Source organism: Mirounga angustirostris, unplaced genomic scaffold, assembly GCF_029215605.1.
Source record: "Mirounga angustirostris isolate CCGP_5_RB_7025 unplaced genomic scaffold, mMirAng1.0.hap1 SCAF_1, whole genome shotgun sequence".
NCBI lineage: Eukaryota > Metazoa > Chordata > Mammalia > Carnivora > Phocidae > Mirounga > Mirounga angustirostris.
In genome coordinates this window covers 118,029,161-118,055,418 of record NW_026991709.1, presented here as the reverse complement: position 1 = coordinate 118,055,418, position 26,258 = coordinate 118,029,161, and the positions used below count along the sequence as shown (strand labels likewise).

The 26,258-nt window shown below is 40.9% G+C and overlaps 1 protein-coding gene across 2 annotated transcripts in view; it reads left to right on the top strand.

Annotated features, from left to right (window-relative positions):
* Window positions 1-15,285: 15,285 nt before the first annotated feature.
* PLS1 (plastin 1) overlaps window positions 15,286-26,258 on the top strand; it is a 110,472-nt gene continuing 99,499 nt past the window's right edge. For both annotated transcript variants that reach the window (XM_064586841.1, XM_064586846.1), the window contains exon 1: window positions 15,286-15,363. The gene's annotated coding sequence lies outside the window, so the exon portion shown is untranslated. The remainder of the gene's footprint in view (window positions 15,364-26,258) is intronic.

Here is a 26,258-nt window from a genome sequence, read left to right as displayed (position 1 = left end):
CAGCCATTCTATGTCTTTTGAGTGGGGAATTTAATCTATTTGTTTAAAGTAATTATTGATAGGTAAGGACTTACTATGCTATTTAGTTGCTTTCTGGTTGTTTTGTAGACTCATTATTCTTTGTTTTTTATCATGCTTTCTTTTTCTGTGTTTGGAAGTCTTTTGGTATCAGTATGCTCTGACTTTTTTATTGTATTCTTCTGTATAATTACTACAAGTTTTTCCCTTGTATCATGAGGTTTAAATAAAATACCTTAAACTTATAATATCTAGGTGCACCTGGGTGGTCCAGTGGGTTAAGCAGCTGCCTTTGGCTCCAGTCATGATCCCAGGGTCCTGAGATGGAGCCCCACAGCAGGCTTCCAGCGGGAAGCCTGCTTCTCCCTCTCCCTCTGCCTGCTGCTCTGCCTACTTGTGCTCTCTCTCTACCTCTCTGTCAAATAAATAAATAAAATCTTAAAAAAAAACTTATAAGATCTATTTTAAAATTGATAACAACTTAATATTTTTTAAAGTTTTATTTATTTATTTGACAGAGAGAGAGAGACAGCGAGAGAGGGAACACAAGCAGGGGGAGTGGGAGAGGAAGAAGCAGGCTTCCTGCTGAGCAGGGAGCCCAATGCGGGGCTCCATCCCAGGACCCTGGGATCATGACCTGAGCCGAAGGCAGACGCTTAACTCACTGAGCCACCCAGGCGCCCCGATAACAACTTAATTTTAATAGAATTTATATACTTTACACTTTTACTTCTTGTCCTCCTCACATTTTAAGTTATTGCTATTACAATTTACATTTTTTAATATTGTGTAATTAATAACAGATTATTATATTTATGGTTATTTTTTCTAAGCTCATTTTTTAACTTTTAAACTAGAGTTGTGAGTTATGTACCACCATTACCATATTGCAGAATCTAACTATGCTTTTATATTTAGTGAGATTTATGCTACCTTTTTGTGTTTTTATGATGTTAATTAACATCCTTTTACTTCCACTCAAAGAACTCCCTTTAACATTTCTTGGAAGGCAGGTCTGGTGGTAATGAATTTTTTCAGCCTTTATTTGTTTGGGAAAATCTTTATCCCTACTTCATTTCCAAAGGACAGTTTTGCTAGTTAGAGAATTCTTGGTTAACAGTGATTTTCTTTCAATGTGTTGAATATGTCATCCCATTCTCTTCCTGGCCTGAAAAGTTTCTATTGAGAAAGCCACCTATGGTCTTATGGAGCTTTCCTTATATGTAACTTCCCTTTTCTCTTGCTGCTTTTAAAATTCTTTCTTTGTCTTTGACTTTTGACAGTTTAATTATAATGTGTCTCATTGTTACCCTATTTAGGTTCAACCTATTTGGAGTCATTTGGGCCTCATGGATCTAGATGTCCATTTCTCTCCTCAGGTTCAGGAGGTTTTCTGCCATTATTGCTTTAAATATACTTTTTGTCCCTTTCTCTTTCTCTTCTTCTTCTAGAAATCCCATAATGTGAATATTGTTTCTTTTCATTGTATCCTCATGATTGCCATAGGCTTTCTTTACTGTTTTTCCTTCTTTTTTTCTTTTCACTCCTCTGACTAATTTCCAATGTCCTATCCTCCAGGCCACTGATTCTTTTTTCTGGATGGTCAAATCTATTTTTGAAACTATTAAATTTTTCAATTCATTTATTATATTTTTCAATTCTAGGATTTCTGTGTTTTTGTTTGTTTAATGGTTGCTATTTTTTGTCAAATTTCCTGTTTTGTTCGTGCCTTGTTTAGTTGTCTGTGTTTTCTTGTAGTTCATGAAACATCCTCTTTTTTTTTAAGATTTTATTTATTTATTAGAGACATAGTGAGAGCAGGAACACAAGCAGAGGGAGTGGGAGAGGGAGAAGTAGGCTTCCCGCCTAGCAGGGAGCCTGATGTGGGGCTCAATCCCAGGATCCTGGGATCATGACTTGAGCCGACAGCAGATGCTTAATGACTGAGCCACCCAGGGGCCCCTCATGAAACATCTCTAAGAGGATTATTCTGAATTCTTTGTCTGACAGTTCATAAATCTCCATTTTTTTAGAGTCAGTTATTGGACCTTCATTGATTTCCTTTGGTGGTATTGTATATACCTGATTTTTGTGATCTTTGATTCCTTATGTTGGTATCTGTAAATTTGAGAAATGGGGCTCCCCTTCCAGACTTCACAGGTGTATTTTGGCAGAGACAGTTCTTCACTAGCTCAATTTGGGTTTCTGGGTATGTCTGCTTGTAATGTATTTGGCCAGGTGGGGCCTGCTATTATGGTTTAGTTTGGGATGAGGCAAATTTTTGAGCTCTGAGGATGAGAATGTGCGGTGTATCACTGGCTGACAAGAGTTGGGTAGGATTGCAGGCTTGGCTCCCTACTGAAGTAAGATTGCAGGATGGGCTCTGCAGGTGCCTGAATTCTCTAGTCAGACTTACTAGATGGTTGGGTATATTCAGTAGTAGATGGGGCTATGAATTAGCTTCCCTGCCCTGGCAGGGTAGCAGACCAGAGCCCAGGGCCTGTGCACTTCATTGTTTGGGGGCCCTAATCAGACCTGACTATGCACTGATTTCCCTGGTCAGGTAAGGAGGCCAGTGGTTTTGCTCTGCACATGGGGAAGGCACAGACTGTGCTCTCTATTCAAGTGCCACTGTATGTAGGGCTGTTAAATGGGCTATGCAGCTTCCTGTGTACTCTGGGTAAGCTTCCTGATCAGACAGGTGGAAAGCTATAATCAGCAATGAGCAGGGCTATTAAGTAGATTTCCTGCCCAGGTGCAGCAGAAGAAGCTCGAAAACTGGTAAAGCTCTTTGTTGTCCAAGCTCAAGCCAACCTGCCCCCCAAGTTCTCTGGCTTAATAGAGCCCCTGGCTTTGCTCTGTAAACTGTCGACCTTATCTGCTTTTCTCTCTGTTTGAGTGCCACTGGGCCACACAGCTTTCAACTGTTTTCACCAGCCATTCTGGTCAGATGGGGCTGGAAGTCACTGTCCAAAGTGGGTGGGGCTGTGGCTCATCTCCTTTCTTGGGCATAGGCAAACTGGGCTTTAGGGCCAGCAAAATTCCTCATTTGAGGATCCAAATTGGGCAGATCTGTACTCCACCAAGTTCCCTGGTCAGTGTGTGTCCCTGACTTGGTTCTGCAGATGAGCAAAACCACTGGTTGGGATTACTACTTGGGCAAAGCAAGAATGAACTCTTTCTGCCAGGATCCATGAGCTGGTTGTTACAAGCCCTTCCTCCTTCTCCATCACAGTCAGATTCCCAGTAGCTGGGCCCCACACTGTAACTCCTGTGGTGTAAGATTGGAGTAGGGCCTCCTCAAAAGTGACCCACAATGCTGGGGAAGGCTGGTTATCCCTCCTGGGCTCTCTTTTCACATTAGAGGAACTGAAAATTCAGGAGATGCCTCACCATGTGTTCTGGACTTACCTGAGGGAGGGGCAATGCATTCAACATGTAGCTGCTTCTCTTTTCTAATGCAGTCTATCTTGGTCTCTGCGTGCATGTGGGTGCTTCAACATAACCCCCATGTTCTGGGAGTCTCTCAGTGGTTTCTTGTTCTTGAATAAATGTTGGTTGTTCTTCTTGTGAGGAGGAGCAATGTCATGAATAACTTGTGACATCACTCCCATAATTTTCATCTTAAATAATTTTTAGATTACTTATTTAATAAGTCAAAATTTATTTTTATTTTTTCTCTCTTTTTTTTTAAATTTTTTATTCTTATGTTAATCCCCATACATCATTAGTTTTAGATGTATTTTTATTTTTAATAATTAAAAAAATGCTCCTAAGTAATGCTGATATTGTTCAGAGTTGTTCTACACAGTGGACTGAGCACCATTTTAAAACCAAAATATGATTATGACATTCCCCTGCTTCAAAAGCAATTTTGACAATATGTGTTGAATATTATCAGACAGATTGATGGGTAAAAAGGGGCAAATGTCTATTGGTTTTACCTTGATAAAGTCTCAGATAACAGGTCAACATTCTGAAACTAAAGAACTCAGAATAAATGATCCTGTACAGCCAAATTGCTTTAACACTCTTGTCGTGTTTAGTAGAAACACTGAAAACCATTACAAAAACCATCTAGTTCTCATAGAGGAACTTATAATATTTGAGAAACTTAAATGTAAAGCTTTTTGTCTTTCTATCAATGTGGCAGTTTCACATCTACTAAGGCTATATAATAGAACTAGAACTCCACTGTTTTGGGAAATGATTCAGAAGTAAGGATGTGAAGTACTTTCTCATGTTCTCAGGATATCTATACCTCAGTAACGAATTATTATCATTTACATTGCTAAGGTTCCAAGTATGACCGTAAGATTATATCCAGTTTGTTTGAATGGTAGTGATTATTTGTATTTGCAACATTGCTTTTACTTTTCTCAATATACTTTTATCTGTTGCATATGTCATTATCTTCCCACTGGCATTTTAATATGTTATGGATATTAATCATTTTCTGATTTATATTCTGAGAATATTTTCTCTTAGTCTGTCACTTGGCTCTTGTCATACAGAAACTTTAATTTTTATTATAGCAAATATATCTTCCTTTATATCTTCTGGGTTTTGAGTCTTGCTTAGGAATGTTAACCTCATAGTTAAAATTGTTTTTCTGTACTTTTAACTGAGATTCTTTTTACTTTAATTCCCTAGTATTCATTTTCTCAAATTTATTTACTGATCATTTTTGAATAAGACAACTTGTTTCCTGGATGGATAGTACATTTGTCAGAACTGAAGTCTCTTGCTAGTTTAAGAATAAAGAGGTTTGTTGGGTGCCTGGGTGGCTCAGTCGGTTAAGCGACTGCCTTCGGCTCAGGTCATGATCCCAGGGTCCTGGGATCAAGTCCCACATCGGGCTCCCTGCTCTGCGGGGAGCCTACTTCTCCTCCTCCCCCCCCCCCCCCCGCTGGTGTTCCCTCTCTCGCTGTGTCTCTCTCTGTCAAATAAATAAATAAAATCTTTAAAAAAAAAAAAAGAATAAAGAGGTTTGTTAAGAGATATGGATAATATACAGAATCTTTTGGAGAAACTTGACTTGGTGGAACTTAAATCATATCTGGAACCCAATCTATAGGTGGATCTGGGAAATGCAGAGTTTGGCTTTCCAGGAAGGTATCCAAGAAGAGAGTTTGGACAATCCACAGAATCTGTTAATAGGTTACTAACTAGTCCATCATTTTCTCATTATTTTGATATGCCATCATTTTCATAGATGAAAATATATTTGGGGACAGTTGCAGTCTCTGCCACATTCCAAAGCTCTTTTCCCATTTTCCATCTGCTTCAGTTAATGTTGTACATGATTTTATTTTTTTCAAGTAAGAATGGGCAAGGTGTGGGATAGGATGGAGAAGGTAGGGAGCTGCCCCAGATCATCCTTCTAGGCACTAAAGCTGTTTTTTACAATGCCTGTTAGACTCATTTCATTCTGGGATAATTACTCAGCTTGATCTTTCAGTTCCTAATGTCTCATCATGTCTATTCTGATATCTCGACTATCCATTTAATTTTTTATCTCAGTCATCAAAATTTTAAATCCCCAAATATCTAGTTACAGTTTTTGTACTTGCAACATCTCATATTTCTCTGAAGGTTCTAATTATACTTTTCAAATGTCTTCTGATCTCTAGCTCTGTTTATTATTAGTAGTAGAAAAACAGAAATGCTGCCTCTCTTATGGTGATTCCCCCCCCCCACCAAATGTTTAGTTATCTGTTCAGTTTTGTATTTTAGACTCTCTGTTCATTTTGCCTCTTTTGTTAACTGGAGCCATCCTCTGCCAATTTGGTGTAAGGAACAGTACTGGAGAGGCAAGGATATGTTGGTAGCTCATCTTCATGGTGTGAGAGACTCATGTTCTTGGAAGTGTGTAGCTGCCTCGGTTATCATTTAGAACCAGTAGGGGAGGAGAAAGCTGTTGACTAGCTTACCTACTCTAAGCCTCTTTCCCTGATTTCTCTCTCTGATGAGAGCCTCAGTGCCCACCTCCCAATTCTTGATCTGTTAACTTTGAGAGTGCACACCCTTCCCCCCACTGCTTCTTCCCTTTTCTTTTTTTTTTTAATTTAAAGATTGATTTATTTATTTGAAAGAAAGAGAGAGAGTCAGTGAGGGGCAGAAGAAGAGGGGGAGAGAAATTTCAGCAGATTGTGTTCAGCACAGAGCCTGACACAGGATTCAAGCTCATGACCCTGAGATCACGACCTGAGCTGAAACCAAGAGTCAGATGCTTAACCAACTGAGCCACCCAGGCGCCACTCAGGCTCCCCCCACTGCTTCTCCCTTTGCCTTGGACTCCTCCTCTGTAGGATTTGAGATGAATTTTCCTTCCGTTTTGTTTTTCTGAGTAGTGATCCTATCTGTAGTCTGTCTTTTCTCAACATTGCTGGTTTGCTGATGGCAGTTTTAATTCTTTTCCTAGGATATTTTTTTACTTTTAAAAGGTATCTTCTCTTTCATAGGGATTTTACTTTGGTAAGCGGGATATGGTTAAGTGGGATATAGATGTGTGTGCTTGGTTAGCTATTTTGATCCAGTCTATATTAAAGTGTGTGTATGTGTGTGTGTGTGTGTGTGTGAGAGAGAGAGAGAGAGAGATGGAGATTTTATCATTATTTTCCGTCTTATTTCTCAGATTATTCTTTTTTCCTCTAAATGACGTAAAAAAGATAAAGCCAGAGTTGAACTGAAACGTAGTACTTTTCACCTATAGTTTTCTTCGCTATTCCCTTTTTCTGGGGGGAAAAAAAGGCCAAATAAAATAAATATGTTCCCACATACTTCCTGCTGTTACCCAGTATCATTCAAAACACCTACTTTTCCTGAAATGGGAGGTAAAATTGGTGCCCATAAGTAGCAGCTGATTGCAATGTTAGGATCAGGGCTGGGTAGGAGTTGGGTATTATGGTTATAAGCATTTTAGAAACTATCAGGCTCTGTGGAACTAACACTAACCACATTCACAGAGACTCACTTTGAAATCCAGAATGCCTGGGGTGTGTGTGTATGTGTGTGTGTTTTCATTCGGAGTATGGGATATATAATAACTTTGGAGGGATTACTCGTGATAATAACACAAATTTGGAGTTGGATTCAAGCTGGAATCCTATCTTCACCATGTGTTCATGCTCTCTGTTACTTAATATTCTGAATCTCCACTTTTGTCCTTGTGAGCATTAAATGTGATAAAGAACAAAAAGTTCTTGTAGCAGCTAGCACATAGAAAACATGGAATAGACATTAGAGATGATGGTAAAAATGATGGTAGTGGTGAAATTCTGCTTTTTTCTATCTCTTTTTTTAAATTTAAATTCAATTAACATATAATGTATTATTTGTTTCAGAGGTACAGGTCTGTGATTCATCAGTCTTATAAAATACCTAGTACTCATTACCACAATACCCTCCCCAATATCCATCACCCAGTTACCCCATTCGCTCACCCCCTTCTCCTCCAACAACCCTCACTTTGTTTCCTAAGATTAAGAGTCTCTTATGGGGATGCCTAGGTGGCTCAGTCATTGGGCGTCTGGCTTCGGCTCAGGTCATGATCCCAGGGTCCTGGGATTGAGCCCCACGTTGGGCTCCCAGCTCAGCGGGGAGCCTGCTTCTCCCTCTCCCAATCCCCCTGATTGTGTTCCCTCTCTCGCTGTGTCTCTCTCTGTCAAATAAATAAATAAAATCTTAAAAAAAAAAAAAAGTTTCTTATGGTTTGTCTCCCTCTCTGGTTTCCTCTTGTTTCATTTTTTCCTCTCTTCCCCTATGATCCTCTGCCTTGTTTCTTAAATTCCACATATCAGGTGCGCCTGTGTGGCTCAGTAAGTTAAGCGTCTGCCTTAGGGTCAGGTCATGATCTCAGGGTCCTGGGATCGAGCCCCGCATCAGGCTCCCTGCTCAGTGGGGAGTCTGCTTCTCCCTCTTCCTCTACCTCTGTGCTCTCCCTCTCTCTCTCTCTCTCAAATAAATAAATGAAATCTTTAAAAATAAATGAGTAAATAAATAAATTCCACATAGCAGTGAGATCATATGATGTCTTTCTCTGATTGACTTATTTCACTTAGCATGATTCCCTCTAGTTCCATCCATGCCATTGCAAATTGCAAGATTTCATTTTTTGATGGCTGCATAATATTCCATTGTATATATATGCCACAACTTCTTTATCCATTCATTTGTCAATGGACATCTGGTTTCTTTCCATAGATTGGCTATTGTGCACAGTGTTGCTATAAACATTGGGGTGCAGGTGCCCCTTTGGATCACTACATTTTTATCTTTGGGGTAAATACCCAGTAGTGCAGTTGCTGGATTGTACAGTAGCTCTATTTTCAACTTTTTGAGGACCCTCCATAGTGTTTTCCAGAGTGGCCACACCACCTTGCATACCCACCAACAGTGTAGGAGGGTTCCCCTTTCTCCACATCCTCACCAACATCTGTCATTTCCTGACTTGTCAATTTTAGTCATTCTGACTGGTGTGAGGTGGTATCTCGTTGTGGTTTTGATTTTTATTTCCCTGATGCCGAGTGATGTTGAGCACTTTTTCCTGTGTCTGTTGTCCATTTGGATGTCTTCTTTGCAGAAATGTCTGTTCATGTCTTCTGCCCATTTCTTGATTGGATTATTTGTTCTTTGGGTGTTGAGTTTGATAAGTTCTTTATAGATTTTGGATACTAGACCTTTATCTGATATGTCATTTGCAAATATCTTTTCCCATTCCATCAGTTGTTTTTTGGTTTTGCTGTTTCCTTTGCTGTGCAAAAGCTTTTGATCTTGATGAAGTTCCAATAGTTCTTATTTGCCTTTGTTTCCCTTGCCTTTGGCACTATGTCTAGGAAGAAGTTGCTGTGGCTGAGGTCAAAGAGGTTGCTGCCTGTGTTCTCCTCAACGGTTTTGATGGATTCCTGTCTCACATTTAGGTCTTTCATCCATTTTGAGTCTATTTTTGTGTATGGTGTAAGGAAATGGTCCAGTTTCATTCTTCTGCATGTGGCTGTCCAATTTTCCCAACACCATTTGTTGAAGAGACTGTCTTTTTTCCATTGGACATTCTTTCCTGCTTTGTCAAAGATTAGTTGACCATAGAGTTGAGGGTCCATTTCTGGGCTCTCTATTCTGTTCCATTGATCTATGTGTCTGTTTTTGTGCCAGTACCATACTGTCTTGATGATGACAGCTTTGTAATAGAGCTGGAAGTCTGAAATTGTGATGCTGCCAGCTTTGGGTTTTTTTCAACATTCCTCTGGCTATTTGGGGTCTTTTCTAGTTTCATACAAATTTTAGGGTTATTTGCTCCAGTTCTGTGAAAAAAGCTGATGGTATTTTGATAGGGATTGCATTGAATGTGTAGATTGCTCTAGATAGCATAGATGTTTTACCAATATTTGTTCTTCCAATCCATGAGCATGGAACGTTTTTCCATTTCTTTGTGTCTTCCTCAACTTCTTTCATGAGTAATCTATAGTTTTCTGAGTACAGATTCTTTGCCTCTTTGGTTAGATTTATTCCTAGGTATCTTATGGTTTTGGGTGCAATTGTAAATGGGATCGACTCCTTAATTTCTTTCTTCTATCTCGTTGTTGGTATATAGAAATCCAGCTGATTTCTGTGCATTGATTTTATATCCTGCCACTTTACTGAATTCCTGTATGAGTTCTAGCAATTTTGGGGTGGAGTCTTTTGGGTTTTCCACATAGAGTATCATGTCATCTGCAAAGAGTGAGAGTTTGACTTCTTCTTTGTTGATTCAGATGGCTTTTATTTCTTTTTGTTGTCTGATTGCTGAGCCTAGGATTTCTAGTACTATGTTGAATAGCAGTGGTGATAGTGGACATCCCTGCCGTGTTCCTGACCTTAGAGGGAAAGCTCTCAGTTTTTCCCATTGAGAATGATATTTGCAGTGGGTTTTTCATAGATGGCTTTTATGATATTGAGGTATGTGCCCTCTATCCCTACACCGAGAAGAGTTTTAGTCAAGAAAGGATGCTGTACTTTGTCAAATGCTTTTTCTGCATCTATTAAGAGGAATATATGGTTCTTGTCCTTTCTTTTATTTATGTACTGTATCACATTGATTGATTTGTAGTGTTGAGCTAACCTTGCAGCCTAGGGGTAAATCCCACTTGGTCGTGATGAATAATCCTTTTAATGTACTGTTGGATCCTATTGGCTAGTATTTTGGTGAGAATTTTTGCATCCATGTTCATCAGGGATATTGGGCTATAATTCTTTTTGGTGGGGTCTTTTTCTGGTTTTGGTATCAAGGTAATACTGGCCTCATAAAATGAGTTTGGAAGTTTTCCTTCCATTTCAATTTTTTGAAACAGCCTCAGAAGACTAGGTATTAATTCTTCTTTAAATGTTTGGTAGAATTCCCCTGGGAAGCCATCTGGCCCTGGACTCTTGTTTGTTGGGAGATTTTTGATGACTGCTTCAATTTCCTTGCTGGTTATGGGTCTGTTCAGGTTGTCCATTTCCTCCTGTTTCAGTTTTGGTAGTTGATACATCTCTAGAAATGCATCCATTTCTTCCAGATTGTCTAATTTGCTGGCATATAGTTGCTCATAATATGTTCTTACAATTGTTTGTATTTCTTCAGTGTTGGTTGTAATCTCTCCTGTTTCATTCATGATTTTATTTATTTGGGTCCTTTCTCTCTCTCTCTCTCTCTCTCTTTTTTTCTTTTTGGTAAGTCTGGCCAGGGATTTATCAATCTTATTAATTCTTTCAAAGAACCAGCTCCTAGTTTTGTTGATCTGTTCTACTGTTCTTTTGGTTTCTATTTCATTGATTTCTGCTCTGATCTTTATTATTTCTCTTCTCCTGCTGAGTTTAGGCTTTATTCGCTCTTCTTTCTCCAGCTCCTTTAAGTGTAGGGTTAGGTTGTGTATTTGAGACCTTTCTAATTTCTTGAGAAAGGCTTGTAGTGCTATATACTTCCTTCTTAGGACTGCCTTGCTGCATCCCAGAGATTTTGAACAGTTGTGTTTTCATTTTCTTTTTTTTCCATGATTTTTAAAAAATTCTTCTTTAGGGGCGCCTGGGTGGCTCAGTTGGTTAAGCGACTGCCTTCGGCTCAGGTCATGATCCTGGAGACCCGGGATCAAGTCCCATGTCAGGCTCCCTGCTCAGCAGGGAGTCTGCTTCTCCCTCTGACCCTCCTTCCTCTCATGCTCTCTGTCTCTCATTCTCTCTCTTGCAAATAAATAAAATCTTAAAAAAAAAAAATTTTTTTTTTAAATTCTTCTTTAATTTCCTGGTTGTCCCATTCATTCTTTAGTAGGATGCTCTTTAGCCTCCATGTATCTGACTTCTTTTCAACTTCCCTCTTGTGATTGAGTTCCAGTTTCAAAGCATTGTGGTCTGAAAATATGCAGGGAATGATCCCACTCTTTTGGTACCAGTTGAGACCTAATTTTTGACCCAGGATGTGATCTATTCTGGAGAATGTTCCATGTGCACTGAAGAAGAATGTGTATTCTGTTGCTTTGGGATGGAATGTTCTGAATGTATCTGTGAAGTCCATCTGGTCCAGTGTGTCATTCAAAGCCCTTCTATCCTTGTTGCTCTTCTGCTTAGATGACCTGTCCATTGCAGTGAGAGGGGTGTTAAAGTCCCCTACTATTATTGAATTATTATCGATGCTTTTCTTTTTTTTTTTTATTAATTGGCTTATTAAAATTCTGCTCTTGGAGCGCCTGGGTGGCTCAGTCAGTTAAGTGGCTGCCTTCAGCTCAGGTCATGATCCCAGGGTCCTGGGATCGAGCCCTGCATCGGGCTCCCTGCTCAGCAGGAAGCCTGCTTCTCCCTCTCCCACTCCCCCTACTTGTGTTCCCTCTCTCACTGTCTCACTCTCTGTCAAATAAATAAAATCTTAAAAAAAAAAAAAGAAATTCTGCTCTTTATGATTTCCTTCAGTATCAATAAGCCTGGAAAATAAATAATAGTCCAGAGGCTCCTTGGGAAATGTGAAATTAGCAAAGATTGTCTTTAAATAAAATGCATTTTCAATTTAGTTTTATTTGATTTTAATTTAGTTGTGTTATTTTTTTTATTTTTTAAAGATTTTATTTATTTATTTGCGAGAGAGAGAATGAGAGACAGAGAGCACGAGAGGGAGGAGGGTCAGAGGGAGAAGCAGACTTCCCGCTGAGCAGGGAGCCCGATGCGGCACTCGATCCCGGGACTCCAGGATCATGACCTGAGCCGAAGGCAGTCGCTTAACTGACTGAGCCACCCAGGCGCCCCTAGTTGTGTTATTTTGAGAAAACTAATTACTATTTTGTGCCTCAGTTTTCTCACCTATAAAATGAGGATAGCTTATTAGGGTTGTCATGAATAGTCAATGAAAAAACAATGTAAAATACTTAAAACAGTGGCTGGTACATACTAGGACCAGAATAACTCTTAGCTATGTTATTATTAATATTAATATATTACTAATATTTTATATAAACTATAGAAGACCCAGAAAATTATCCCTATTTCAATTTATGTTTATGATTTTATTAGTTGGAACACATAATTGGACATAAATTCACATGATAAATAAATATTAAAAATCAGGAGTATTATGGAAAAACTGGAACATATGGTATTATAACTAGGATGTACATTTTTGCTGACCAGAATACTTGTTCCCACCAAATATAGCATTTTCTCTTTGTGAAATCTTCCTACCTGATGCCACTACTTCTGTTGCTTTCAAACTATTGCTCTTTTAATTATCAGTGGAACATCTCTTATAATAAAATCGCAGAGAATACTCCAATGTGGAAGTAATAGTGTGCTCTTGGGACTGGGGTCCTTGACCCAGAGTCCTGTTCATTTATCATCTCCTTGACATCCCAGGCTCCTGGAAACATAGTTTGAAAACTTTATTTCTTATTGTTAGAGATATAATCAGTTCATCAGATAATGGTTTTCTTTATAATTATTATGCTCTGGTTGTATATTTCTTTTTTTAAAGATTTATTTTATTTTATTTTTATTTCAGAGAGAGAGAGAGAGAGAGAGCGTGAGCTGGAGGGGCAGAGGGAGAGGCTGATGCGGCGCTTGATCTCATGACCCTTGGATCACAACCTGAGATAAAACCAAGAGTCTGATGCTTAACCAGCTGCACCGGCCAGGTACCCCTTGTTGTGCATTTATAATGATATGCTTTATTTTCTATTTGGAGATAACTTTTTTTTTAAGATTTTATTTATTTATTTGACAGAGAGAGACATAGTAAGAGCAGGAACACAAGCAGGGGGAGCGGGAGAGGGAGAAGCAGGCCTCCCGTGGAGCAGGGAGCTCGATGCGGGACTCGATCCCAGGACCCCGGGATCATGACCTGCGCCGAAGGCACACGCTCAACGACTGAGCCACCCAGGCGCCCTATTTGGAGATAACTTTTGGGAAATACTTTAATCAGCAGTACCTTTACAAACGACATCTTGGGGTTGTTTACTTTTAGAGATGAGTTGTTTCAGACATTTTATATTGATTATTTTTTGCTTCTCTACAGAGGGTGATTTCTCTTTTTTTCTTTTTTCCTTTTTTTTTTTTTACAAATCAGATTACACCATATCTAGGGTCTATACTTCCTCATGAATTTATCTTGATCAATATTCCAACTAAGTAAAGAGCTCATAGGAATGTTTGATTAATTTTTTTCTTATTTTTATTAGGGAATAATTTATGTAAACTAATTTCATAAGTTTAAAGTGCACAATTTAGTTTTGACAGTTGTATATTCCTGTGAAATCTCTACTATAATCAAGATAAGATTTCCATCATTTCCAAAAGATTTTTACTGCCCCTTTATAGCTCATCCCTCCCTCCACCCCTGGCTCCAGGTGATTATTCATTTGTTTTTTGTCACTATAGGTTAGTTTGGACTTCATATAAATGGAATCATACATTTGTCTTTGGACTCTTCCACTCAGCATAATAATGATTTTGAGATTTATCTATGTTGAAGCCTGTATGAATAATTCTTTCCTTTTTTTGCTGAGTACTATTCCATTGCATAGATGTACCACATTTTGTTTACCCATTCACCGGTTGATGAACATTTGGGTTCCTTTTGGTTTGGGGCTTATTGTGGAAAAAAAAAAGCTGCTATGAACATGGGTGTTTAAGGCTTTGTGTAAATGTATGTTTTAATTTCTCTTGGGTAATACCTATGAATGGAATGGCTGGGTTATATGGCAGAGGTGTGTTTAAATTTTTAAGAAGTATTTTGTGAGAACTTATGTAGTCAACTCCTCACATATATCTGGGCTCAGATAAGGATACAAAATCCACTGATTCCTTTAGGTAGAAAGCAGGTAGAAATCCTTATTGGCTTACTAATTTCTATATTTAATTGCTTATCACTTCCTTTGGTTTCCTAAAATGATTTCAACATCCTTCTTCTTCATCTCTCCCATCCTACCCATACCATTTCAGTAGGTACTGAGTACTTGGGTACCTATTTTGTACCCAGTACTGTGCTAGACAATAAGGGGGCACACAGGACTTTGAGTTAATGAGGCAGCAAAATAGGGACCCCCTCCTGTTGCCCGGACAGAGCTGGAGGAACCACAGCTATAGATTATGCTACAGGCAACATATGCCCAAATTCTTGAGGCTGCATTCCATTTACTTGACTCACATGCTAGAGGAAATGTCCCACCTTTGTTTGAGTGCGAGCTGTATTTATTTATTTATTTTTAAAGCAGGTGTGGCTGTTAAATGAAGAGGAAGTGTTATGTGAAATCCTGGGGGGGCGGGGGGCGGTGCGGTGAGAAAACTTTCCTGTTTTAATACCAAATAGCTTTAGATCAGGGGTTCGCAGTGTGTGGTCTCAGGACTAGTAGCATCAGTTTCCCCTGAGAAAGTGTTAGAAATGTAAATCTTTGGGCCTCAGTGTGGGCAAACTGAATCTGAAACAATAGACGAGGGATCTGTGTTTTAACAAGCCCTCCAGGTGATTCTGATCCATGCTCAAGTTGGAGGACCACTCTACTAAGCTCATTCCAATTGTATAGATGGTTAGCTTTAGGTTTGGAGGAGTAAGTCCTGGGTAACTGTGGACAATAGGAATAACGTTGCCACAGTGCCTACCCACCTCTCCCAGCATCTGCAATTCGTCTTCCACTCCTGGGCGGAACTCAGGCTCCTGGGCTTGGGTCCTCTCCCCTAGGAGCCGCAGCTAAAACCCGGCAAGTGGATTCGGAGTTTGCTGGCCTGGGTGCCGGCCGGGCATGCGTAGTGGCGCGAGCGCAGCAGCTAGGCGGCCGCCGAGAGGTATCCGCAGAGTGGAGCCGGGGGTGCTTGGATCCCGAGCGAGAGCTGCGGGCTCGACGGCTGCAGCAGGTACGGGGCGCGGCGGTGGGGTCCGAGAGTAAGGCTGGAACGGTAGGCAGAAAGCAAAGGTTCACTTCTTCGCCGGCGCACAGCGGCTTGAGCTGGGGGGGGGACTGGGGGGGTGTCTCTCCGATTTCCCTCGCTCGAGAGGCGGCTCCCCGCGCCCGGCTGTGCAGTGCGGCGCCCTCAGACCTTCGGGTGCGCACCTGCCCGTCCCGGCAACATGGAGTGCGGGCAGGTGTTAAATCATGTATTTACGCTGCTTACACAGTAAGCCTGTGAACTGAATTATGATTCCCTGCTTGAAGTTAGGCATTTTGTTAACTTTGCTATATTCCTCTGTCGCTTTTAAACTTTGGGTGGCTGCTGACGAGGCTTTCTGATCCAGCCTGTTTCACTTGAACTCCGTGAGTGATTTTATTTGCCTTTGGTCTTTTGGTGCATAGGATCAGTAGGGCTGGAGTGAAATCGCATCCGTGGTTTCTAGTTTTGGTGCCTTCCTGGAGCAGGGGGCCTCTGGATGCGGCATAAAAAATGTCAACTTTCAGCGAATTTCAGTGCCAAATACCTTATGCATTTCAGCTACATTTTAAAGTAGAAACTTTATAAAATGTTAAGATTCCCCACCCCCGCCCCTTACTTTTTCTACATTAGTGTTATTTCAGGCTTAATCTGGTGCTATTCAAAGAAAGCGGTCTTTTAGATGAGTAACAAGAGTTCTCACTTTTCTGTCCTTTATTTACCCTGTAACATCTTAGGGCTCATACACAGATGTTTTACCCTGGGGCAGCGGTATTGGATACACTTGTAGGAGGCTAAGGCTGTGCTGCACAAAGTTCTTGGATAACCTGTGAGTCATAAAATTTTAGGTCAGGGGGCACACACTGAACCTTATTTAGGTAAGTGTTACATTTATGATGTGGGAAGCATATAAATAGAATTAATGTGTTTAGGAAAAAGAAATTTTAAGTTCAGGAAGAGAAACCTATATGGAAAGGGAATACAGATACCTGCCTTCCCCTCCACCCTCTCCCCTTCCCATGATGAATGTTTTAATGGCAGAAATAATATACAGTTGGTTTAGTTTTGGACTGTTAGAGACCTTCAGGGTCAGCCAGTTCAATTGCTTCAGTTTACAAATGAGAAAACCGAGACCAATGAGGTTAAATGACTTGCTGTGGCTGCTGGAGCCCCTCCTTGGCAAAGCTGGGCCTAGGGCCCAGGTTTTCTGATTTTAGGGCTCTTTTTACCATCCCCCTGATAATACTCTCTTCACAGTTTGGGTTGATTATTAAACTTGACTTTTCTCTTCTACCTTGTCTGGTTTAATCAGAAAATTAGTCATTCCTATTACTAAGCTTGGTCGTACCCTATAAACACCTTTCAAAAAGTGCCCTCTCACTCAAACCCCACCTAACAATTTGCTGATTTTGACACCGCCCTCCTTTCTTGCCTCAGGCACATTGGGCCTTTGGCTCAGAATGCCTTTTTGCCTCCTTCCCTGAAGTCCTGCCTGCACTGCAAGGTGTAACTCAGGTGTGATCTCCTCCTGAAGCCTGCCTTGATTACTGTGGCCAGAAAGTAGCTCTCCCTCTTCTAAACCCTATAGCATGTATTACTGTTGTCTGTGCCGCTAGCATCCCTCTCATCTTTAGTATCCCTGATTATTGTATTTTAGCACATGTCTCAACTTCCTGACCAGTTTGTAAGCTCTTAGAACTTAAAGCCTATGACTTAGACATCCCATCCAGCACTAAGCACTATGTTCTCAGACACTGCTTGTGGGAGGTGAAATATGGATCATTTTGTAAAGGGATTTTTTTTAAAGATTTTATTTATTTTGAGATAAAGATCAGGGTGAGGAGCAGAGGGGGAGGGAGAGGGAGACGATCTCAAGCCGACTCCACACTGAACACAGAGTCCGATGCAGGGCTGGATCCCATGACCCTGAGATCATGACCTGAGCCAAAACCAAGAGTCAGACGCTTAACCGACTGAGCCACCCAGGTGCCCCTTCTAAAGGGATTTGATGTGAATATTGTGTAATATGGGGGAGGCCACGTTAGAAATATAGCAGGACAGTGGCCAAGTCAGACCAGCCTAATGGGGTGATTCTCATATTTTGATGAGAGCTCATGGATCTGTTTGGGGAGTGCTGGGGAAGGGGTAAAATCATAACGGGAGAGTTGCCCAGGCCTGCATTTAAGCATGTAACTATTTTATTTTATTTATTTGACAGAGAGAGACACAACGAGAGAGGGAACACAAGCAGGGGGAGTGGGAGAGGGAGAAACAGGCTCCCCGCAGAGCAGGGAGCCCGATGCGGGGCTCGATTCCAGGACCCTGGGATCATGACCTGAGCTGAAGGCAGACACTTAATGACTGAGCCACCCAGGCGCCCTAAGCATGTGACTCTTAAGTGCTTAGTGGAAAGCACAGATTTAAGAAATGATGTAAAGGAAAAGGAAAAAGCTTTTGGTAAAAGACTAGATGCAGAGAAGAAAAGACGTATTGAAAATCAGTTTCAGGGGCGCCTGGGTGGCTCACTTGTTAAGCGTCTGCCTTCGGCTCAGGTCATGATCCCAGGGTCCTAGGATCGAGCTCCGCATTGGGCTCCCTGCTTGGCGGGAAGCCTGCTTCTCCCTCTCCCACTCCCCCTGCTTGTGTTCCCTCTCTCCCTGTCTCTCTCTCTGTCAAATAAATAAATAAAATCTTAAAAAAAAAAATCAGTTTCAGGCTTGGTGTTTTGGTAATGGGCTTGTAATGTTGTTTTTATTTTATAAGTACCTCCGGTTGTGACATCTTTTTCTGTTTCTTACAGTAATTGATATGGTTGTCTATTTCCCATTCTAGATGATAAGCTTTTGGGGGGCTGATCTTTAACCCCTCACAATGCGAGGCATGTAGCTTTGTGGTATTAGACGCTCAATAGTTACTGCATGAATAAATAAGTGTATTTTGGCCTGGGGAAGGTGGGCATTTAGGATCTTAGAGCTATCAAGTAGTACTTTATCTAGACTATCCCCTCATTATAAGAAGAGGAACTGAGTTATGCTTAACTAAGCTAGTTAGTGTGAACAGAAGCTCTGGCTACACCATCTCCTCACTACTAGCTCATTTCATTAACTCTAACTTTTCAAGGTTATTGGCCTCAAGATTAATTTGAGTTGGCAACAGGGCACTCCAGTTCAAGATGTTCTATGGATTGAAAACCCTCAGAGCCCAATCTAACAGGAGGAACTTGGTGGCTAATGGGAGGATGTCTGTGTTATTGGAAGAGATGAGACACAAGGGATGACTGGCCATTTCCAGGTTGAATACACAGAGTGAGGAGGGGTGAGGCTGCAGTCCTGGGAATCTGCGCACGATGGAGTTGAGGAGGAGTCTGGAAAGGACCTGGTAGCCTATGGGGCAGAAGACATAAACAGGGGGGGCCCAAAGTCCTTGGACTGAGAGTGTATTTGGGAGATATATTTTACACTACCGGAAGGTGGAGAGTGATGGCTGTGGGGGTCAGGTTGAGAGAGAATTGTGATCAGACTCTCTACTTGGAAAAATAGGACAGAAGGCAAATGCTTCTGAATCCAAAATAAGTTCAAGAGGTGGTTTGAAATATTTGTTTACTTGGAACAGATGTTGCAAATAGCCATTTTGCAAATCAATACAGCCTTTTCACTGAGCTGCACATGGCATTGAGGGAACTGTTGACAGCACATCTTTTACACTGAACGTTCACAGCTTCAACTGGTAGTGATGCTTATTCTTGTAAAGGACTCAAGGAGAGAGAGTGGTCGAGAGGAGAGACAGAGCTTGAGAGATGGTTTGCTGGGGGTGGGGGTGGGGGTGGGGAAGGGTTGGCCAGGTATAGAGGGATTACCTTTTTTTTTTTTGTCATGATATTAATCAGAATTGGTTGGATAGCCAAATGCAAAATCAGGTAGTATGTTGAAGTTACTGTCTCAGACACTTAAAAAAATGCCGAAATATTACATTCTAGAGTTATATGTTATAGCACTATTTTATAAAATGACTGTATTCTGAATCTTTCTCAAAAAAATAACGGTCATATTAGTAACTAGTATTATAGAATGTTTTCCATGGACCAGACACTGTTCTAAACACTTTATAAGTGATATGTCAGAGTCTTTACAAACTATTCTATGAGATTGGTGCAATTATTCCTGTTTTACAGATGAGAAAACAGACTTAGACAAAGCCACATTTCTGAGGTGATACAGTTGATAAGTATTGAGCTAAGTTTTGATCCCAGGCCTGCCTGTCTTCAGCCATGGAGAGCTCAAATAACTTAATTAAATATCTTAACAAAAGGCAAAGCGTTATCTGTGGTAACTCTAATAGATGCTTAGAATGGCCACAGATTTCAGCTGGTGGAACTCTCAACATTCTGTGAGCCAGACTTTAATCTGAGAAACAAAACAACAGTGGTGAATCTTTCCAGTTTTTGTTTTTATTTTAAAAATTATTCCACTTAGTCTTTATCTCCTTTTTTTATCCTCAAAGCATCTCTGGAGGCATTCAGCAACTCTTTCTCTGGATGCACCATAAAGCTATTTCTGTTTTGCTCCTATCCTCTTTTAGGGGGTAGAGCAGGGGTAATGGAGGTGAGTTGGTGTAGTGATCCAGGAGATGCCTCTGAGTTGGGGGGTGTGAAATTCACTTTGGGTATGAGTTTAAGGACTCTCGGGTGACCATGTTTGTAAGGATTTTTTTTTCCCCTGAGGTGGCAGGATCTACTGCTGGAAGCTCCTGGAATATCTGTGGGTCTTGACCCTTATTCTTATCTCAAGTCTTTGAACTGTGGTCAAAACCCCCAGGGTGGGGCGCCTGGGTGGCTCAGTTGTTAAGCGTCTGCCTTCGGCTCAGGTCATGATCTCAGGGTCCTGGGATCGAGCCCCGCATCGGGCTCCCTGCTCAGTGGGAAGCCTGCTTCTCCCTCTCCCACTCCCCCTGCTTGTGTTCCTGCTCTCGCTGTCTCTGTCTCTGTCAAATAAATAAATAAAATCTTTAAAAAAAAAACACAACAAAAACCCCAGGGAGAATCCAGACCTGAACACAGTCTTCTGGGATCCTCAAGATCAGTGAGTTCTGAAGTCAGTGTGGATTTGTTGCAGTTGGAGGTGGGTGTAGCGACCTCAGGGAAGGCCCCAGGTCAGAGACAAATAATTGAGAGTCAGGACTGGCAGTCCCAAGATTTGACCTGCGAGTTGCCCTTGAGAAAGTGCCTCCCATCTATCTCCTTGATGAACCTAATTACTCCCTCATGGGAGTCTCAAAATGGAATCCAGCTGAGAGCATTCTTCTCCCTGTGATGAGTCCTGTTCCCATTTCTTGCTTCTGCTTCACCTTCTTCTGGTTCTGTGCTTTCCCGGGGCATGTGCACTGGATATAAAAGGAAAGGCCACTAGCTTCTGGCCTCCACCCATTTCCACTCTTCTCAACATCCAAGAACTCATCATTACCATCCAGCTCTTTCCCTGAACAAAGATCCAAATCCAAATTTTCTTCTGGGTGATGATGAAAATCAGGGACCAAGAGAAAGAAGGCTTTGTACTGCCTGTAGGTTTATAGGTTATAAAATGGCTATACAAGTTTGATTGCTGGAAATTTTGCTGACATAAAAGATCATGAGACGTGAGGCTGTGTCAGCTTTGATCGTCTTCTTTTCCATATTCCTGTGTCTCAGAGTACTTATTGGTTGTTTTTGGTGAGATGTAGCATGGCTTCTGTAAAAGCAAGTTGCTTTTTAGTAACACTGTGGGCACAAAAAGGGTATGTGTTAGAGTGATGATTAGGAGAGTTTCTCATTTAAAACACTATTTTATCAGAAAGTTTTATTTATTTATTTATTTATTTATTTTTTTTTTTTTAGAAAGTTTTATTTTTTTTTAAGATTTTATTTATTTATTTGAGAGAGGGAGAGAGCACGTGCACACAAAGGCGGCGGGAGTAGGGGAGGGAGAGGGACAAGCGGACTCAGTGTGAGCATGGAGCCCAATGTGGGGCTCGGTCTCAGGACCCTGAGATCATAGACCTGAGCCGAAACCAAGAGTCAGACGCTTAAATGACCAGGCCACCCGGGTGCCCCTTATCAGAAAGTATTTTGTTTTTAGGAGAGTGACAGGTTATTTGCTCACAAAGTCCAGTGGTGAGGGGACTTTAGACTTGATAAGAAACTTTTAAGCAATTCAGAGCTATAACGCTACAAGAATATTTGGATAACTCACTGCACACAGACATGCCTCCTCCTTCAAAAAATCCAAGCCAACCATAGAGGAGACATAAGAAACTGTCTTTTCCGATAGTAAGGTGGATGGATGTCTTTGTAAGGTGAAAGGTTTGTGGGGGACCTTCTTCATGATAAAAAGCGAAAGGTTTTTGGGGGAATGGTTGGCATTGAACTTATTATTAAGAAACTCAAATTGTTTAAAGATCTAGGAAATAACATTTTTTTTTTAAACTTAAGAAATGATGAAGTCCCCTTCAATTTGTTGGAGAACCAAGAAACAAGATTTTAGCGGTGCTGTCAAAATAGAATTTGGATTGAATTTGAAACATTGGTAATTGTGTGGAAGAGGATCAGTCATGGTAATTAAGCCTTGGACCAAGGTCTGCTTGTCTTATCCTTCTTCCCTACAATGAATTCCCATGGGGAGCCCTCTGCACTCTATGAATAAAAGAGTAAACCTACCCCACAGATCACAACTGTAAAATCCAAAGTGATGCATGACAATCTGTGACCTAAAACTGATGTTGATCAAACAATTTGAATGCCTTAGATAGAAAGTACCGGCTGCATTCCCACATTGTTCCCATAGCTGGTGCTCAGAATCTAGATTAAATTGTTGAAATAAAAGAAAAGCAGGTTCAAAACCGACTCACAGTGAATGATCAAAGGCACAAGTAGAGTTTTTGTTTCATTTCACTTTGTCATCTTAAATGCCATCCTTTGTAGCTATATTGGTTTTTTTTTTTGTCCTTGATATATATTCAAAGTGTACTGTTTATAGATAAAAATCAATGCAGACTAGAATTTTGAGGTCTCTGCTTAGGTTTTAATGCAATTCATCAATAATTTGGTGGGAATACAGTACCAAGTTAGCACATAATTGAACCTTTAGCTCGATATCAAGTTAGTATTTATAACCTTTAGGAACAAACCCAAATTTCTCAGACTCCTGAATTCTTTTCTTCTACAGGCTCTCTAAGCATTTTGTCCTGATGAAGTCTCCCTTTTCCTTCCTCCCTCCTCAGCTTTAGGTACACTGGGACACTCTTTTGGTCCAGATGGTGTTTTCAAGAGTGGCCCAGTTCTTGCAGAGTTTAAGTGTTATCAGGTTAGTGTTAACGGCTGGCACTGTGTTCATGGTGCCAGCCGTGAAACACAGCTACATAAATTCAATGGTGTTTTTTAGCAAAGTTGACATGCGAGTGAATTAATTTTGGAAAAACTACAATAATAGCAATTTGCTTTATCCCTTTTCTTATCCTCAAACAGCCCAAGTTAAACTCAAGATCACCGCCAATGGAAAAAGGTAACTTGAGAATCTCTGAGTAGTGATCAATCAAAATGAGCTGGGTAACTTCAAGTTTAGATATCTGAAATCATTTGGCCTATGATCAGGAGCATGGATGGGAAGTCAAAGTCTGACCCCATGAGAAGGGAGGCCTCTTCAGCTGCATGTTTAATGATCAAACAAGACAGTGAATGTGAAAGCAATTAGTAAACTATAAGGTAAGGAGTAAGCTATTTATTGATAGTTATAATAATTTTCTGACCTTGCTGCCTTTCACTGATAAGTAGCCAAGACTTTGAGAATGACTTGCCTGCTTGAGGTTACCTAGTTGGAAGGGACAGGGATGGAACTCACATCTATATTTTCTAATTTCAGCATCTGACAAAATGTCAGGGCTCAGCATTGGGACCATAGTCATAGCCAAGACAGATACAGGGTCCCTGTCCTCTTGGAGCTTCAGTATAGCTCCAAATCCAGTACTTATCCAGTCAATCCATATTCTTTTACTGGTCAGAGGGAATAATTTCAAATTTATATTTGGTTTTTATAAGATCCTAAGTATGTTTGTAGCTAAGCCTTGACTGTGGAGCTCTTTAAAGGATTTCTCCGTTGCCAGAGGTGCCTTCAACAACTGCCTCCTAAACTTCAGATCTCACTTGATATTTATTAATCTCCATTAGGGCGAGAGGGGTTGGATGCCTCTCAGCAGTCTTCTCATTGTCAATCAGAGGCTTGTTGCAGAAGAATAATTTTCTTCCCTCTGCAAAAATCAAAGGGCTGCAATTGAATAAAGGAAGGTGAGTTGGGGGTAGGGCTGTGAGTGAGACATGTCCCTACATTCATGCATTTCAGTCCGATGGAGGAGGCAGACACATGGACAGCCTGGGACAAGAGTAAGCACCAGGAGAAAGGGCAGAATGAAGCTTTGGGGGAGCCCAAGTCGAGAGCGGTTAATTCTTTTTTTTTTTTTTTAAAGATTTTATTTATTCATTTGAGAGAGAGAATGGGAGAGAGAGCACGAGAGGGGGGAGGGTCAGAGGGAGAAGCAGACTCCCTGCTGAGCAGGGAGCCCGATGCGGGACTCGATTCCGGGACTCCAGGATCATGACCTGAGCCGAAGGCAGTCGCTTAACCAACTGAGCCACCCAGGCGCCTGAGAGCGGTTAATTCTGTTCAGTGGGTTGAGGAAGGTGTCAAGACTTTTGAGCTGAGCCTTGAAAACACAAGTTCAATCTACAGAGAATAGATGGAGGAAAAAGCACTCCTTGGAGAAGGGAGAGTAGGAGCGAAAGCATGGATACTAGAAAGAGTTGGCCTGTTCAGGAAGCTGCAGGTACTTAAATGTGTTCTAAAACATAAGCATGCATATGAATCACCTGGAGAGCTTGGTGAAAAATGGATTGCTAGGTCCCAACTCCAGAGTTTCTCATTCTTTAAGTCTGGGATGGGGCTGGAGAGTTTCATTTTAGCAAGTTCCCAGGTGAGGCCGAGGCTGCCGATCTGAGAACCACACTTTGAGAAACAGTGGGCTAGAATAAAGGACATTATATGATAGATGAGCTAGGAAGAAATGGTTTTCTTCTGAAACTATACTACCTTTACAAAATTGATGTTTCAGGTTTGTTGTTGTTGTTGTTGTTTTTTAAGCTTATTTTCTAAGTAATCTCTACACCCAACGTAGGGCTTGAACTCATGACCCCAAGATCAAGAGTCACGTGCTCTACCGACTAAGCCAGCCAGGCACCCCCTTGTTTTGTTTTTTAATTAGTCTCATTTACCAAGTGGTTGCTGCCTTGAGCCCCTTGCTGTTCCCTGGAAGTTCCTTATCTGTTCTATGCCCACCCCCCTTGTTCTAAGAAATCAGTCCTTTTCTTCTCTTACATACTTTTAAATAAATAACTGCTCTTTAGTCAGGATGGCCATTCCACCCATGGAAAGCTGAACAGCCAACATCAATCAGCTAGATGATATCAGGAGTCGACCCCAAACCAAGTATGAATGACTAGTATATTCACAGTGTATATACTTGGATTTTATTTTTGTTAATCTGGATATAATGTTAAACTTTATTCAACAGGTATTTTTGGAATAGTTTGTAAGCTCTGAGCCAAGAGGTAGAATGTACACAATGGCAGAAAGTTGCTTCCCTGCCCTCAGAAAACTTCCCCTGAACCTTCCTCAGAAAACCTCCCCATAACCTTCCCCTGAAACTAGTTGTCCTTTTACATTTTACATATTTTTGAAAGACACAGAAGCCTTTAAAGATAGATTGATTTTTGCAAATCCAAAAGATGACTGAAATACACATATTTCACGTGTAGTTTTATGGGAAGGTTAAGATGCATGAATTCATAGCTCCAGTACAGGGCAGTTGGTGCCACGTGCTGTAGGAATGATAGAAACCAAGGGTGAGGGGGCTGAGGTGGAGGAAGGCTCACTTTCCATTGTAACAATTAGGGCAGGCAAGGACAGAGTTGAGGGGATGGTGATTAATGCTGCCTTCTGATGTTTCGTGCATCTTTGTAAGCCAACTGAAATAAGGGAGCATTTGTCTACATAAAGCAAATAATGGAGGAGGGGCATTTGAAGGAGGTAGGCATTGAAGGATGACAGGTGCTCACCAGTCAGGAGGGAGAGGGAGAGGGAGAGGTGTTCCAGACTATGGGGGCGATTGAACCTTACAGTGGAGGTGTGGCAGGGCAGTGCAGGTGCAGCTAGGGGTAAATACTCTTTCATTTTGGGGGAAGTGCAGGGAGATAAGACTGGAAAGGCATTTACGGAAGGTTGTGGAGCATTTGAGTATGAGTTTGTGGGATTTGGGCTTTATTCTGTAGGCAGTGTTGAGTCATAGGCTTATCTTGGCTTACCCTGACTGTCAGTTCCCTCCTAACCCCCAAACACATCAGAAAAGGAGGAACCCTGTTTCTTACAGTACATTTATCTATAGTTCATACTCTCTTGGATAAACACCTAAAAATGCTTTTCCCTGGCTGATTTTAGTATGTGTATTTCAGTCATCTTTTGGATTTGCAAAAATCAGTCTATCTTTAAAGGCTTCTGTGTCTTTCAAAAATATGTAAAATGTAAAAGGACAGCTAGTTTCAGTTTCTGAGAAACGAATGATAAAAATGAGACAAAAATAAATTATTAGGTCTAGTGATTGTATTACTTGTTCTGGATTGTTCTGGGAAGGCAAGGGAATTCAAAAATTAAGGCTAAGGATATAAATATGGTGTCTTAAGCAGATGCTTTCAGGCTGACTCCCAAGTGCTGAAAGATTCCAAAGGTAAGGGTGAATGACAATGTGGTGTCTCTTCAGAATTGCTTTAGCGATAAATGGGGTGATGTCTACTGGTTTAGTGCTGATTT